The sequence below is a fragment of the Dipodomys merriami genome, unplaced genomic scaffold (genome assembly GCF_024711535.1).
Source record: "Dipodomys merriami isolate MVZ:Mamm:240054 unplaced genomic scaffold, mDipMer1.0.p SCAF_5, whole genome shotgun sequence".
In the NCBI taxonomy this organism is placed as follows: domain Eukaryota; kingdom Metazoa; phylum Chordata; class Mammalia; order Rodentia; family Heteromyidae; genus Dipodomys; species Dipodomys merriami.
The window spans coordinates 64,066,954-64,084,773 of NW_027206068.1; the positions used below are offsets into that span (position 1 = coordinate 64,066,954).

The 17,820-nt window shown below is 39.8% G+C and overlaps 1 protein-coding gene across 1 annotated transcript in view; it reads left to right on the plus strand.

Annotated features, from left to right (window-relative positions):
* The window catches only part of Exoc4 (exocyst complex component 4), a 689,440-nt gene that overhangs the window by 537,901 nt on the left and 133,719 nt on the right, over positions 1–17,820 (plus strand). The window lies entirely within an intron of this gene.

Sequence of the window (17,820 nt, forward strand, 5' to 3'; positions counted from 1 at the left end):
CAGAAGGTGAGCTGCGTGCTGGACAGGAGACACAGAAGTGGAGAGAATAAACCCGGGCACTGCTCCATGGAGGGGGAGGCACCGCTCCGTGGCCCAGTGTGTGGAGAGAGAGAGTAGTGAGGGGAGTTTGACTGGAATACAAACCTGGCAGACGGTCATAGGGGAGGATGTTGTCTGGGAAGAACAATACCAATCAATGAAGGATCTTAAAAAACAAGACTTGGAAGTTTCAGTGTAGATAATGAGTCATGCCAAATGAGACAGGAAGCAGTGTTTATGGAAGATTAATCCAGTAGAGTGATACAATGTAGATTAGTGTTTGCCTTCCTCCAACAAGGAATATTTATATGTAGTCACAAGGGGCAATTAAAGAAGAGAAGCCCAACCATCCCATTGAGATGCATTCCTAATAACAGTTCGCTTTTGTGTTCCATGATTATTCACCAAAAAATTATATTATGTTAAAAGCATGCATATAAGTGTTACAATCAACTATATGTTAAATAATTTTAATAGTAATTTAAAAAAGTTAAAATTCACTTCTGCAGCTTAGCCATATGTTTTTAGATTTGAATTTATATAAATGGGTTTTATATAAAAGTACATACAATAATCAATAAAAGACTGTCAAGAATAAAAATTTATTCCATTAGAATACAATTCAGTAAGGATGTAAAATGCAAATAGCAATTCAATGAGAAAAAGGGAAAATATCCACATGTTACAGATGAGCTTTTTCATGCGTGTATGTGTGTATGTTATAATCATTTATCATTAAATGATTAAATCAAGCTAATTGACATTACCTCACATAGCTTTTCTTGTGTGATGTGAACATTTAACATCTACTCTTAGCCTTAGAGATTTAAAAATACATATTATATTACTGTTAATTAGAGGCACCATGCTGTGTAATAACTACCCAAACATATTTCTTTTAACTGAAACTCTGTACCTATCTTTGGCCTATCATCTTCTGTCTCAGCCTACCCCAGCTTCTGCCGTCTTCCTTCCCCACTTGTATGGATTTGACTGTTTTAGATTTTGGTAAATAAGTGAGACCCTATAATATTTCTGCCAGATGACTGGGTATATTTTTAACATTTTAAGCTTTAATACTTACAATATACCAAAAATTATGACATGTCTTTTGCAATTTAAATTCCTATTAAAAACAAGTAAGCATCACATATAAACTGTGAGAAGGAAGCCAGATGCCAGTGGCTCACACCTGTAATCCTAGCTACTCAGGAGGCTGAGATCTCAGAAGGCTGTGATCTGAGGATCACAGTTCAAAGCCACCCTGGGCTGGAAAGTCTGTGAGACTCTTATTTCCAATTAACCACCAGAAAATCAGAAGTGGTACTGTGGCTCAAAGTGAGAGTGCTAGGCTTGAGCAAAAGAGCTCAGCACCCAGATTCTGAGTTCAAGCCCCATGACTGGCTAGATAAATAAATAAATAAATAAATGTGAGAAGGAACACAGGTGCCCAGGCCTCATAACTGTTAATCCTAGCTATTCAACTTCTGTGATTTGGAGGATTGAAGTTCAAGGACAGCCCAGTAAACCATCCAGGAGCAGGGCTAGAGGCAATGGCTGGAGTGAGAAGAGAGGCCAGCTTTGGCAGAGCAAGACCTTGAGACCAAACCCTAGCCCCTCCAAGAACATTGCTCAGTGCCTCCCATTATTTCAGCATCTCAGAAAAATTTCCTACATTTATTAAATCTGTCAAAACATTCTTGATCTTAGGGCTAACATACTTGTTCATCATGTCCTTGAAAGCATTCATTTACTTGAGTTCTAGGATTTCATTTATTCAACAAATGGTTTGTTGTTGTTGTTTTGTTTTGTTTTATGTCGGTCGTGAGGCTTGAACTGTGGGCCTGAATACTGTCCTTCAGCTCAAGGCTAGTGCTCTACCACTTGAGCTATAGCGCCACTTCTGGTTTTCTGGTGGTTTATTGGAGATAAGAGTTTCATGGACTTTCCTGCCTAAGCTGGCTTTGAACTGCGATCCTCAGATCTCAGCCTCCTGAGTAGCTAGGATTACAGGTGTGAGCCACCTGAGCCCCGCTATTCAAAAATGTTGATGGAGTACTTATATAAGAGTTCATAGATTGAGCAACCAACTGAATAAATTAAATATCTGTCTTCATGGAATATACATACTCATTTTTATGCATTAGTTAATAGATAATGGATTTTAGAAGGTAAGTACTGTGGGTAAAAGATCTATAGAGTAGAGTAAGTAACTCAGGGCTGTGAGACAAGGATACTGTAATGTATTAAATACAGTGTATGTCTCAAGAAGGCCCTGTAGAGTTGAGCTCTGAGGTAAAACTGGTATTGGGAGACTTAGGGAAGATATGTGGGTACAGAATGGCCTGGCAGAGAGCCAAAGCCTAAGGCGAGACTCTGCATGCCACAAGAACACAGGACGTCCATCATGGTTGACTCACGTGGCCAGGAGATGTCTGGCCAAGAAGAAACAAGGGTGCTAAGGTCTGCTCTGAGTCAAATGGGCAACTGTAGGGATGGTGCTAAGAAAAGCACAAAACCACCCCAAAGAACCTTAAAATATAAGCCTTGGAAACAGGAGTCCCAGTTAAGAGTTGCCACAGTAATTAGATGAGACGTGAAGGCAGCTCACACTGTGGGTAGCAGCAGAGATGGAGACCACTGACTGATTATCGACTATGGTTTGAAGTGATAGACAATAGAATTCCCTGCCAAATTGAATATGCTATATGAGAGAAAAGTATCAAGCAGGGTACCCAGGGCTCAAACCTGTAATCCTAGCTATTCAGGAGGTTGAGGCACCTCAAAGGCAGCCCAGAAAGAAATGTTCACTAGACTGCATCTCTAAAATAGCCAGCAAAAAGCAAGACTGGAGGCATGATTCAAGTGATAGGGTACTAGCATAGCAGCTGAAAGAGTCTCAGTTCAAACCTCCACAGGTTTGAGGTGTCAAAGAAAAGTGACTCTTAGAAGTATTCTTTCTGGGGCTGGGAAGGTGGCTCAGTGGTAGAGTGCTTGCCTTGCATGCATGAGGCCCTGGGTTTGATTCCTCAGAACCACATAAGCAGGAAAAAGCCAGAAGTGGTGCTGTGGCTCACGTGGTAGAGTGCTAGCCTTGAGCTGGAGAGCTGAGGGGCAGCGCCCAGGGCTAGAGTTCAAGCCCGATGACCCACAAAAAAAAAAAAAAAGAAAAAAAGAAGTAGTATTCTTTCTTTCTTCATTTATTTATTTATTTACTTATTTTTCTTTTTTGGTACCAGTCCGAGGCTTGAATTCAAGGCCTGGGTGCTGTCCCTGAGATTCTTTCTCTCAAGGCTAGACTCTACCACTTGAGCCACAGTGCCACTTCTAGCTTTTTCTGAGTAGTTTATTCAAGATGAGAGTCTCAACTGACTTTCCTACCCTAGCTGCCTTCAAACCACCATCCTCAGATCTCAGCCTCCTGAGTAGCTGGGATTACAGGCATGAGTCACCAGCCCCCAGCTCTATTTTTTTTAATTTAAAGAGAAAAAATAAAGTTGTAGGCCTAAGGCAGGCAGAACAGGAATTAAATTTGGAGTATCTATTAAACGTCCACATGGAGACTGAGAGTAAAGAGTTGGATGCATGCGTCAGAAGAAAAAGGCTCAGCTATCAACCTATGAATGGTAGTTGATGGAATATCCATGGGATGAATGTACATTGAGGCAAAAGAGAACCATAGACTTTCAGAAGTTTACCAGATGAAACCAGCAAGCAGTGAAGTAGGAGAAAAATCAGGAGAATGTGATGTTGTTGTAACCGTAGTAAAGGAAGGGGCAGGTGGTCAACTGGGTAAAGCGCTGCTAGTAGGTCATCTCTAGAACTAATCAAGGATGGGGTGTTAAACTTCCAGTATGGCAGTGTTTGGTGACTGTCACAAGAGCTGCTTCTGTGGAGGACTGAAAACTAGACTGGTGTGGACTGAAAAGAGAAAATGGAAGTCAAGGAACTTCTGCAGTGTGTTTTGCTGCAAAGGAGTGAAAAATGGAGTAGTAGCTGGAAAAGTGAGGTCACACAGTGGCTTTCCTGTTAGTTGATGTGTCATTTTTTAAAAAGGAGAAATAAGTGCATACCTGTGTTTGAAGAAAACAATTTAGGAGAGAGAAAAATCTGCTCATATAGGAAACAGACAGAGGAAATGGCAGAAGCTGTGTTTTTGGCTGAAGATGTGTTTTGGGTTCTTGTTGTCAAAGGGGTGAGATCTATGCATAACTGGAGTTTAGGCAGAAACAAGAATAGTTTGTTTATTGTGTCCGTCCTACCTAGATATTTTGGTGCATTTGTGTTTCATGGGAAACCTGTGTCTACCTTGTTAAACTTCTTCTGGAACACAGCCAACTATTTTTGGTTCTTGGCACATTGTAGTCATCAGAACTATCTGGATTCTTTACCCTCAAGAGACTGGACCACTTTGATATGTCCCCTGGCCAAAGTCTCAGTAGTGACCACTTCTTAGTACCCATCTCTATTCCTCTTACTGGAAACTGTCTGGAAGGATTTACCATTACCATGGTTGCTGAATTACAGGTCTAGCCTGAACTAATCTCTAGGTTGAGAAATCAATTCTCTGATGCTTTAAAGGGTAATAAGTAATTTTTTTTTGGTTAGTCCTGGTACTTGAACTCTGGGCCTAGGCTCTGTTCCTCAGCTCTATCAGCTCAAGGCTAGCACTTTACCACTTGAGCCACAGCACCACTTCTATTTTTCTGGTGGTTTATTGGAGGTATGAGTCTCACGGACTTTCCTACCCAGGCTGCTTTGAACCACTATTCTTAGTCTTAGCCTCCTGAGTAGCTAGGATTACAGGTGTGAGCCACAGGCTCCTGGCTGTAAAAAAAAACCATCTTTGTGCTTATTATATAGCAATGCATACATACACACATACACACACACACACTCACACACACACACACACACACACAGAGTGTATAGCCTCTTGGGGCATCTTGCCTGTTGTGTAATCAGATTTTTCAGGTTCAGGGGAAAAGTGTTTTTGTTGTGAGTCTGAAGATGCAAACTGTCCTCACTTCCTCTCTTCCGTTTATTGCCCTCCCCCAGATTGGCACCTGCTGAGGAGTAATTAGGGCAGTCCTAATTTGGACAGCCAAATCCTGATTACAGTGAGAGGAAAAACAGGAAATGTTCTAGTTTTGCTGCCAGCAAATGACTGACTTAAATAGAAATCCACATACAATTCAAATGATCCAAAATGATATAACATCGGGGAAGGAGGAAGGGTGCGGGGAAACACTGCAACTCAATTTTCTCCCACATGATTCTCAGCAGAAATCTTTCGCAGAAATGATCAAATCCACAATCTCACAATGCCCTCTGCTGAAACCAGTTTATCATCCACATTTTCCATGAGGACCTGAGCCACTGCTGTGTGTTTAGTTAGAGATCTGAGGAAAGGTTAGAAACATCTCACCTTTGTTCAAGCACTTCACTGTGCAGAACAGGATTGTGCCCTGTGATGATATCACCATGTCACATGGCATGCTTTAGCTACAGAAGTTTCCTAAAAGGAAGACTAGGGCTAGAAGTCTTTTCCTTAATTAGTCACACCCCTCAATGCTTAAAGGGAAATGCAGCTGTGAGTTTTGCAGTGCACTGCATTAGCAGTCAGGCAGTTGGTTTGGACTGCCACTTCCAGGCTGAGCACGTCTCTCCTCTTGCTTGTCCTCCTTGTCCCAAGATAGAAACAGCAGCTCAAGTGTAGACAAGTAGTAATTTAATGAATGGAAATCAGTTTTATGAAGTTTCTGTTCTAATTTAGTTCAGTTTGTTTCAGGGGCTGGTAGGGACCCTCTCCTACCCCACCCCCCCAAAAACTCCACAAAACATAGTTAGGCCTGTTAGAGAATACAAACAAACCTCTGTTCTTCTCTGGAGGCTCCATTGATGAGACACAGCATATTGCGGGGGGGAGGGGTAACAGCCTATTACTGGGGGGCAGGATGGGATGGAGGATGCTTTGGGGAGGACATCTCCAAAGACAGGAAGAGCCTGGCCCTGGGATATAAGTTCTTGATGTTGTTACAGAAAAGAATATAAGAATGCATCAAGGTAGAGACTGAAAGCGTCCCTTACAAAGCAAAGGAAAGCTATAGGCCCCAACCCAGACATGGGTCCCACCCCTCTGAGAGCAGGTGCAATGAGTGCTCTAATTTCTTAGGTATTTATGATAGAAAAGTGGGTTGGGCTTTGGCTTAAACTCACCTTAGGGTAAGTGCTTTCCTTTGTTCAAATACCTGGCATGTTTTGTCATTCTTGTTGTAACATTGTTTCATCAACTGGAACCAGAGACCTCAAGATTGGACTGCTGAACTTGGGTCCCTGATTTTGCTCCAGTCTTGAGTCACTGATGTGTAGACTTCTCTCCAGACTAAGGATGGATCTGTCACACAAACTTTCAAGACAGGTGCTCATCCCTGAGAGAAACTCATTTCTCACATTTGTGAGAAATAAGGAATCATTTTCATAGGATACATGTCTCTTTTTGCTCAACTTCAAGCATGCTCATCAGCTAGACATGTGAGCAAGGTCAGTTGGAAGAGAGCTGTTCTTTTCCTTTGTTTTTTTTTTTTTGTCTTTTCACTAAATATTGCAGCATAGTAAAGAAAGTAAGACAGCAAAAATAGTGCTTCTGTGCTTTAGAACAAGCTATTCATTAATACAGTGTCTGTCCCTGAATTCCTGGCAGCTGTCTTCCATGCCTCATTTTCCTGATCTCTTCCTGCCTCACCCTCTCTTTCTAGAGGAGCAAGAGAGCAAGCTGGAGTGTGAAGAGCAAGTGGAATGTGCTCTTGGTCTGGGGGGCAGGGCTTGCCTACCATGCACAAGGCCATAGGCTTAGTGCCCAATGCTAGAGGATGGGGCTGGATACACCTGTGATCTCTCATGGCAGAAAACAGGTCTAGCACGGAGCTGGCCACCTTATTGGCTCTTACTGTGACTGATGAATTTATGAGAAAACTGAACACAATGAGCAAACTGTGGTGTACCATTTATGCATACAATGTGTGGGGGGAAATTGATAATTGTGAATGTGGTTAAGCAGGAATAGATAAAGGGGGGTATATCATATACATACTATATATATAACATACTCATTTATGTTAAGTAGTGGCTAGATACAAATGGACACTATAAAATATGCATAGTATTTATTTCATAGAAGGCATTTAGCAAGTGAGCTTTCATGATACTCATCTGGTATTTATTTTGTTTAACTCTTCTGATGTTTATCCTATTGTCAGGTTAATGTGTGTGTGTGTGTGTGTGTGTGTGTGTGTGTTATTTGATTGCTTATTAGTTTGCATGTGCTACTCTCTCTAGAACACTGCTTTTGAGCTGTCAGTTCACATTTAGAGTTGTTAGGGGAAATATTAAGACACACATTCTAGGTTTACCACATTAGGTCCACTGAGAGTGAGTCCTGGGCAAGTATGGTTTTATAATGTTCCCCAAAGCAAGTCTCAAGTGTGTCACTCATTAAAAAATCACTGTGTGAACTCTTAGCTTCACAAGTAAGTTGCTCAGATTTTTTTCCACATGATTATTTCCAACATCTACTCTGGAGTCGCTATATAAGCCTCACTCATGTTTAACTGATCAAGGGACACCTTCATTTTACGTTTCCAGGACACCTCAGCTGCTCTCTGGGCCCAGTACAGATGTGGTTCACTACCACATGTTCTACACATTCTGCACCTACCAGCCAGTCCTCATTCCTCCTGCTTGATTCAGCCTGCCTAGATCAGATAGGAGTCTATTGCAGTGACCTTGATGAACAGTAATAAGGACCTGGACTAGACTAGAAATAAACACTCAGCAAAGTACACAATCACTGTGCACAGGACTTTGTTGTCATTAGCTTATCTAGTCTCTCACAACTCTGTGAAATTGGTTCTCTCTCCTTACAGATGAGAAAACAGGTTCAGAAAGGTTACTACTGCAGCAAAGGTCAGAGCGGGGGAAGTTGTAGTACTAGCATCTATCGGACTATAAAACTGTGAAGCCCAAAGAAGAGACAGTGGAATTAAAGAAGAAATAGCAAACCTGGACCATGTTTCATGTGGATTAGAGAGACAGTGTAGGAGAGAAGAGCACCAGCTTTAGAACAGCAGATGGCAGGTGTGCACCCAGTTTACGCCTCTCCTCACCGACCAGCTGACCACAGTCAGGTTCCTTGACCTTTATGTATTTCACCTACCAACCGGGAATGATGGTAATACCTACCACGTGGAATTGTTGCATCAAAAGTTAGTATAACTAAGGTGCTTAGAAGAATGTGAGCAAATATGATTATTGTAGCTGCTATTGGCATTTTTGTTACTTACTTTAAAAATAATTCATTGGTAATGTTGATCATTACTCATGGCCTAAGAAATATATTTTTATGTTTCTTATTATTTCCCTGTTATTTGGTGTTTTAACTTTATCATATAATCTGCTACTTTATTTATTCAGCAATTACTGAAATCAGCATTACCCAGATACTAATGCCAGGTCATCACAAGAAAAGGAAACCATACTCCAAACAGATAGACAAATTGACAATTAGAAAAATGCCCCACAAAATACTAGCCATTTAAATTCCACAACATATTAAAAGGATCATCGACCATGATCAAGTGGGATTTATCCCAAGGATGCAAAGATGAATCAACATTCACAAATCAATAAATGTGATGCATCATATTAACAACAAAGTCAAGGACAAAAATGGCGTGTCATTGCATTAAGCATTTGACAAAACCCAACATTTCTTCATGGTAAAAACACTCAACAAATGAGGTATAGCAGTAATATATATATAAAGGCCACATATAATGTATTTTATATATATATTGTATATATGTAGTATATATTATGATATATATAACATATTTTATATATATATATATATATATATATATATATATATTACAAGCCCATGGTTGCATGAATCTCAGAATTAAACATTTGAAGCCCTTTCCTCTAAAATCTGGAATGAGGCCAGGCAGCTCACTCTCACTACTTCTGTATAAGAAATCTTTGCTGGGCAATTAGGCAAGGAAAAGAAATGAAAAGAATCCTAATAGGAAAGAAAGAAGTAAAACTGTTGCTGCTTATTGATGAAATGACCTCCACCAAAAAGAAAAACAACTATAAAACCCAGCAAATAATATGATAAACTTGTAGGATATAAAATCAGCATGTCAGACATTACCATTTCTATATAGTTTTGTTTTGTTTTTCAGTCGTGGGACTTGAACTCTGGGCCTAGGCACTGTCCCTGCGCTCTTCAGTTCAAGGAGAGAGCTCTACCGCTTGAGCCACAGCGCCACTTCCAATTTTCTGGTGGCTTATCGGAGAGAAGAGTCTTACGGACTTTCCTGCCCCAGCTGGCTTTGAATGGCGATCCTCAGATCTCAGCCTCCTGAGTAGCTAGGATTACAGGCATGAGCCACCAGCGCCCAGCTTCTATACAGTTAACATTCTGAAAGAAAAAAAAAAATTCTAAAGAACAGTACCACTTACAATAGCTACCCCCCATCTAAATACTTAGAAATAAGTTTAATCAAGGAGATAAAAGACATATGTACTGAAGACTATAAGATTTTAAAGAAAGAAATCCCGTTTCTTAATATTTCTTTACCCAAAATCTTTGAAGTCAGCATGCCACAAAGATGTCTTCACTACCATTTTCATGGAACACTATTCACTAGCAAGTTATAGAATCAACTAAGTGTCCATCAACAGATAACTGGGGAAGGAGAAGGTAGCATGTATACACAGTGGCCACCACACTCTGCTATTATTCAGCTTTTAAAAAGAAAATATCATTTGTGAGGTGAAGAAGATTGGCAAACATGCTAAGTGAAATAACACAAACACAGAAAGATAAATGTTTTATGTTCTCATTTCTGGGTAGAGCTTAAACCATCAAATGCCTAAAACCACAAGATAGAATGGTAGTTACAAGATGGTTGGAGGAAAGGGAGATGGAGAGATGATGGTGAAGGGTAAAGAGACTCAGTCAGACAGAAATGTAAGTCTTTTTCATTGAAATATGTTGCACAGTGTGGTGAAGGCAATACAATAACATTTTTTGTTTCAAAATCATTAATGAAGGTCATATGTTTTGTTTTGTTTTATTTTTTGTCAGTCGTGGGGCTTGAACTCTGGGCCTGGGCACTGTCCCTCAGCTCTTCAGCTCAAGGCTAGTGCTCTACCACTTGAGCCACAGTTCCACTTTCAGTTTTCTAGGGTTTATTGGAGATAAAAGTGTCACAGACTTTCCTGCCCTGGCTGGCCTTCAACCGTGATCCTCAGATCTCAGCCTCTTGGGTAGCTAGGATTACAGGCAAGAGCCACTGACACCCAACATGGTCACATGTTTTAACCAAAAAATGATACATATTTATGATGGTGAGTATGTTGGTTGATTAGCTGATTTAGTCATTTCACATTATATTGACAAATCATAGCATCACTTTTGACCCTCATAAATATATAGTTGTGATTTATCTACTTACAATTTAGAAATTAAAAATTTGAGTACATGTTTCAATGGTTTATTAAGAATTAAGTAGAGAAATGAATCAGTTAAGCGAGCTGTTGCCTTCACACATTTTACATTCTAAAGGAGGGGGAGAGAGAATAGAATTTCTCAGTAATAAGGATGATGTGATTAAGAATAAAATCATAAAGATTCTGGGTAAGGACAATTAGAAAGACCTCAGTAAGTATGAAATATTTGAAGTGTATTCTGAAGAATGAGAAAAGACCATGTAGAGCTATGGGGTGGGGGGTGGGGAGACAGGAAGAAGCAGGTAGGAGACAGGAACTAGCTTAAGAGTTTATATGAATTCAGGCTACTGAGTGCTGAGTAAGCTCATGATAATTAGGTGGACACTGAATAGCCAAGTCAAAAACATTATATTTTTAGATGCTTCTCAAAAAAAAATTGGGGGGGTCTGGTCATGGGGCCTGAACTCTGGGCCTGGGCGCTGTCCCTCAGCTCTTCAGCTCAAGGCTAGCGCTCTACCACTTGAGCCACAGCACCACTTCCAGCTTTTTTCTTTTTTACTTATGTGGTACTGAGGAATGGAACCCAGGGTCTCATGCATGCAAGGCAAGCGCTCTACCACTGAGCCACCTTCCCAGCCCTCAAATTTTTTGTTGTTATTGTTTGTTTTTCGTTTTTTGTCGATCATGGGGCTTGAACTCTGGGCTTCAGTGCTGTCCCTCAGCTCTTCTTAAGGCGAGCACTCTACCACTTGAGCCACAGCGCCAATTCCAATTTTCTATTGGGTTATTGGAGATAAGAGTCTCACTACTTTCCTGTCTGGGCTGGCTTTGAACCGCGATCCTCAGATCTCAGCCTCTTAAGTAGCTAGGATTACAGGCATGAGCCACCGGCACCCAGCTTCTCAAATGTTTTGCTTCTCGGGTGTTTTAATCTTAGGCAGCCAAGATTAGGAACCTTTGATGAATGATTTTGAAAGCAGATAATTTGACTTTTATTCTAAATACAATCATAAGATTAGCAAGATTTAAACAGTTCTTTGGTGTAATACCTTTTTATAAAGATCTTGAGGACATTCAAACATAGAATACATTTAAATTTTCTTATCATAAGAAAAAATCTGATCATTACCAATTGAGGAAGATTTTATATTAATTTTTGGTCCACTACCTATGCTAAAGTACAATTCTTAGGCTTTTAAATGTCAAATAATTATGACTCTAAATATGAGAACGTCTCTATTTAATGATGCTTATTAAATTATACTCAAGAATTACCTTCCAAAAAAATCTCAGATTCCAAATCTTCCCCCCTTGGAGTCCTGTTAAATCATTTCCCATTGTCAATCTACAGAGCTTTCAAGTGTTTAATTTGTTATTCCTGGATAGACAAACACATGGTCACATGGGAGAGAGCTGATGGTTCTCTACTTTTGGCCTGGGTATTCTGTCTAGTCCAGCTTATGTGAAGGGATTTTTGTTTATTTGGTTTGGATTTTCTTCAGCAATTAATGCCAGCTCTTATTCTGTGTCCCCAATTGTCACGATCAGTCAGTTTCTGTCTGGACATTGCGCTGCAGTTGCAGCGTGGCCTTCTGAGGGCTCTGTCACTCACACTCCACGCTGACCAGTGCAGTTTCATTTGGACCAGCCTTGCACAGGGTTCATGTGTCTACCTTGGCTTCTAGTTTTTGAAGTATCTGAAAGATGCAGTCTGGGAAAGTCAGCAGCATGCCCTGCTGTCACCAAACAGTTGAATCCAATTAGCCCCACCTGCCCCCTCGTTGTTTCCCTAATGAAAGACTCAGCCCCCCAGCTGTGTCCAGGGACCCTGCACACTTGGCTTCCCAACTGTTCCAGTGAGGAAGCAGTGCTCGTCAGAGCCAGTTGACACCAGCAGATGTTTTCTGAATGAAATCCACTCAGCCGTGTCTGGAGGGTGGGACCCTTCCCAAGGCAGCCTTCTCACCTGTTTTTGAGAGACACCTATTTTCCTTCTCCTCCTGGGAACCCATACAAATAGGTTCGCAGATGGCTCTGTCTGTGTGGCCCAGTGAGCTTCGAATTAATTAGGAGACTGTGGTTCTAGTTGATAGGATTAACCCTTCTTCTAGAAGAAGAGTAAGGGATGAAGGGGGTGTTAATGCTCATTTTTTAAAAGCTATTTGCATATGTTTTGGAATTTTGTAATCTACATACTCCTACATACTTATCATAAAATTTCAAAAACTTTCAGTCTTACAATAAATTGTCACTACACAGGTTGAAGAGGTCAGGGTAAAACTTTGCCACTGGAATGGAAAGGTTCCTTGGGGAATGATTGTAATCTAATTGATGCCAGTACTGTAAGTTAGACTATTTGGATTTGCTTTGGGGATTGTTTTTCATTCTGATATGAATGATATGCATTTATTGTTTAGAGTGGTACAGATAGGTAGTATTTCAGTTAGTTAAGATAACTATTCTTAAATGAACCCTAATATATGTATTCAAATGTTTTTCTTCTTTCATGCGATTGTTTCTAATATACTTATGATTATTTCTTTATTGTCATGTATGTCCCTCCCCCACAGTATAACCCCTGCTTTCACTGTATTTGATGTCGGTATAATTTGTGGAGGGGAAGGGGAAAAACAAATCGTTTAAATAGGGATACAGGTGGACCCATTGCAACAATGAGATGTACAAGTCGTTATGTCAAAAACGAACTTTACAATTTTCATGCAGGGGGGGCGGGGAGGATTGGGGGGGCAGGAGGAGGATGGGAAGGGATGGGAAGGGGAAACAAAGGAGGAGGCTACAATGCTTGATAAGAAATGTACTCATTATCTTGCCCATGTAATTGTAACCCCTCTGTACAGTATTTTCACAATAAAAAAAGATAACTATTCTTTAGTAAAGTGAGTATTAGGTTTTAATGTAATTAGAGTCATTTTTTAGATCTAAGTTAAATAAATGGGAATCTTTAGCACAGCGTCCAAGTAAGCTCACTTGTATTTTATTCATCAGTTGTTCAAATAGAGAATAATAACCCATGAAATATACACTACCAGCTCACACTACCCGACTCACACTATTTCCTGAACCACAGGGCAGACCACATGTGGTTCAAAAATTTAAATTCTAGGAAAGTGAACTAGGCTTCTAACTTGTGAAGCAGAGAACCTGTAACATGGCTCTACAAGGAATTAAGCCACCCAGCCGAAGTTCTTTCTAGATACAGAGATTGAAATTGAAATTTTATGTCATATCCCCATGTTAGAAATATTCTTCTTTTAATTTTTTTACAAACCATTTCAAAATGCCACCACAACTCACAGGATACACAAAGACAGTGAGCAGATGGACAGGTCTGACCGGTGCTATCAGTGAGGTGAGTAGATGGCAAGAAGGAAGGAAAGATTTTTGTTTGTTTCCTTTCTAAAGTGGTGGGGAGGGGTTGAGGGGGTGGCAGTTCAGGAATTCTTCAGAGAGTTTTCAAGGAGAGTTTTCTAATAATGAGCCACTCAACCACCTAGAATCAGTATAGTGGAAGAGCGAGGCTCACCAACACCCACTCTTTGCTTCATTTGTTTTTACCTTCAAGAATTGTTTCCGTTGAATATTTTTGGAAAAAAGCATGCATGTATTCATTATTCATTATTCTGACTTGTATTACATTCATAGAGGCATTCAGTGTTCTGTAATTTGGTTGAATTGTTCAGTCCAGAAGCAAAATAAACAAAATAAAGCAGTTTTAGCCAATAAGTTTTCTAGACTCTTAAAATCTAAGAGGCCTCATTTTTATCTCAATTCTTAACCTGCCTTGCAGATACCAATTATTATACAAGGCACGATCGACACAAAAACAAATGAGAAATCAACACATCCCTGAGAGAGCTCATCCATTTGGGGATCCTAACTAAGAAAACAAGAAAGAATGTAGCAGGACCAGTGAGGGGAAGGGTTTGTGTAAGGTAGTGGTAGTGGTTTCCCTTGAGTCATCTGGAAAACAAAAAATTTCTGTTGGCCAGGCCACTCATCAACGCCACCACAGAGATTCTCATTGCTTAGTCTTGGGTATGGCCTCAGCGTCTCGTTGATTACAATCTCTGAAGTGATTCTTTGGCAGTACTGGAATTTGAACACAGAGCCTTGCCCTTCCTTGCTAGGCAAGTACTCTTCTACTTGAGCCATACCTCAGACCCTTTTTCATTCTGTCTTTTTTTTTTTTCATTTGTTTAGACTTAGATCAACCTAGACTGCAATCTTCCTATTTATGCCTCCAAGGCAGCTGGGATATCAGATATGTACCACTGTGCCCAACTTTTTATTGGTTGAGCTGGAGATCTTAAACTTTTTGCCCAGGCTAGCTTCAAACCACAATCTTCATTATCTCTGCCTCCACAGTAACAAAGATTAGCCACCATGCTGGACTTTTCCAAGTAATAGTAATGTGCAGTCAAGGTTGAAAACATGGAGTGTTGGGGTCATGGAAGACCTTTGCAGTAGCAAAAAAGGAGGCAAGTAATACTTAATAAGTAGAAGCAAGCAAGGAGAATGAGGGAAAGGCTCTTTAAGTGGTGATAACACAGAGATACAGAAACAATAAGCTGAATGAAGAAACTTTGGAATACTCATTACTCAGAATGTGAAACTAGTGTGTACAGAAGTGTGGCCTGGCCTGGAGAACTGAACAGAGACAAAGCAGGAAAGTGCAGTAGGAAATCCAGCTAGAAACCATGTTTTTGCCATGCTAAGTCTGTCCTTGGTCTTACATAGAATGAAGAATCTCTAAAGAGTCCAAAGAAGGGGAATAACATGATTGTGTTTGTAGCTTAAAAATTCGGCTCTTGTGATTGGTATGTAAGTTGGACTGATGGTCATATCACTCCAGGCAAGAAGCCCAGTAACAAGGTCATTGCCAAGTCCAAGTGAGAAATAATGAGGGCTTAAATATTGGTTAATGACAGTGAAGGTGGACAGGAAATGACAGGTTCATAAGATATTAAGGAGATGAAGTTGGCAGGATGTGGTAACTGTGGGTGATCAAGATAGCTCTGTTCCTGACTCGAATAACAGAATGGCTCCAATAGGGGAAATTAGGTGTTTAGTTAGGAGAGAGACATAGAAAATAAATGAACTCCTTTTGATTCATTTTACCTTTGTTTGAATGTTATTGTTACTGATGGGAGGTGTTTTTTGCTGTTTTTGAGACAGGAACTCATGATGGGTTGGGGGGAAGTATTTTGTTTTGTTTTTTTCAGACAAAACTCACTATGTAGCCTGGAGCTTGCTATTCTTCTGCCCCATCCTTCCAGGTGTAGGATTACATGCATGTGCCATGTTGACTTATTTTAATGTTAACTGTTGGTGAGACCATCCAGTAGAGTTTGTCAGTAACACTTTGGATATGTAAGCCAAAGACTTAGAAGAAAGGCTGCCATGGAAATAGGAATTTATGAATCATCAGAATATTGATGGGTCAAGTCTGGCAAGAAGATGAAATTGCATGCAAAATACACTATTTAAAGTATGTATAACAGGAAAGAGCCATCAGCAGCAAGAATAGACTCAGGAGGAAATGATGTTGTAGAAATCAAAGAAATTATATTTCAAAAGAATAGCAACTAAAAATATCAGATGAAGAATAAATCATACCAGGGCCCAGGGGAGCTGCCTCATACCAGATTGGCTCTAGAACTTTTACTGCAATTGATTTAAGACTAAATTTTAACTACCTATAAAAATGTAAAAGAAACATAAAAAAATAACTAACCCTGTATGGGATGGAGGCATGGCTCAGTTAGTAGAGTGCCAGCCAGTGAGTGAAAGCATCATGTACTGAGTTTGAGTCCTAGTCTCAGACCTAAAATACATACATACATACATACATACATACATACATACATACATACATACATACATACATACAAATGTGGAGTCAATGGATTTAGGCAACCCCTTTGCTGCTCCTAAAATACAAATTAGATTTTTTTTAAATTTTAACTTTATACTAAAGCTACCAGCACAACCATGTTCATTGCAGCATTATTTTTACCATGGCTAAGAAATGGAACCAAGCCAGATGCCCCAGTTGATGAATGGATCAAGAAAATGTGGTATATATACACAATGGAATTCTATACTTCTATCAGAAAGAATGGTATTGCCCCATTTGTAAGGAAATGGAAAGACTTTGAAAAATCATACTAAGTGAAGGAAGCCAGACCTAAAGAAACATAGGCTCATGGTTTCCCTCATTTGTAATAATTAGTTTATGTCTCCGATAGTCCTAGAAGAGGATCACAATAGCTCAATAGCTATGTACATATGAGTATATAAGATGATGCTAAGTGAAATGAACTCCTAGATATGAAAACAAGAGATTTTTCTGTTACTATTTTTAATGTAATATGTGAAGTTATTTCTTTTTTCTTTCATTCTTTTTCCCCCTGTATTTTCCCTATGGTTTATCCCCTGTTGTCACTGTATTTGTAGGGAAAGGAAGGGGAACAACAAAATAGTGAGACAAAGGACAAAGTTGAGCCAATGCAACAGTGGTACTCACAAGACAATGTGTTAGAAATGAACATTACAGCTTAGGGGGAAAGTCTGGGGGAAAGAGGGAAAGTAGGAGAAAAATGAGGGAGGGGTTAACAATGTTCAACAAGAAACGTACTCTCTACCTTACGATGTAACTGTAACCCCTCTGTACTCACCTTGACAATAAAATTAAATTTAATAAAAGATGCTGTGATTAAAACAAATGAATTAAAAAGCTTAGTAATAAGCAAATGTTGAAGTTGAGAGCTGAAGTTGAAGTTCAGGTATCAGACAGGGCCTCAGTAGCTAGGGACCAGCATTTTAACACCTACTAGACAGAGAGACAGGGAACTGCATCTTATGCAGGTGGGACCAAGAAAAGACTGCTCATTTAGTGAGGGTCTGTGAAGAAGAGACAAGAGCTAGAAAAGAATGTTGAATTGAAGAAAATTATGTGTACATTATTTGGAAAACTAACATAGAACTCTGGAGAATATATTGTAAGAAAAAAATGAAAATACATGAAAAGAGGGAATAATTGAGCATCCCCAAGATCTTAAGTAAAAGGATTGGGGATAAGCAATGAGGTTAAGTAAGAAAATGAAAAAGAGGGTGTTTTTTGCTGTTGTTTGGTTTATTTTTTTAATAGTCCCTAAGGGAAATAGGAACCAGAAATAATTGACCAGAGACACTTTTCAAAAATGTCAAAATATTCAGGCCTGGGATAGTTCCCGTCTATAA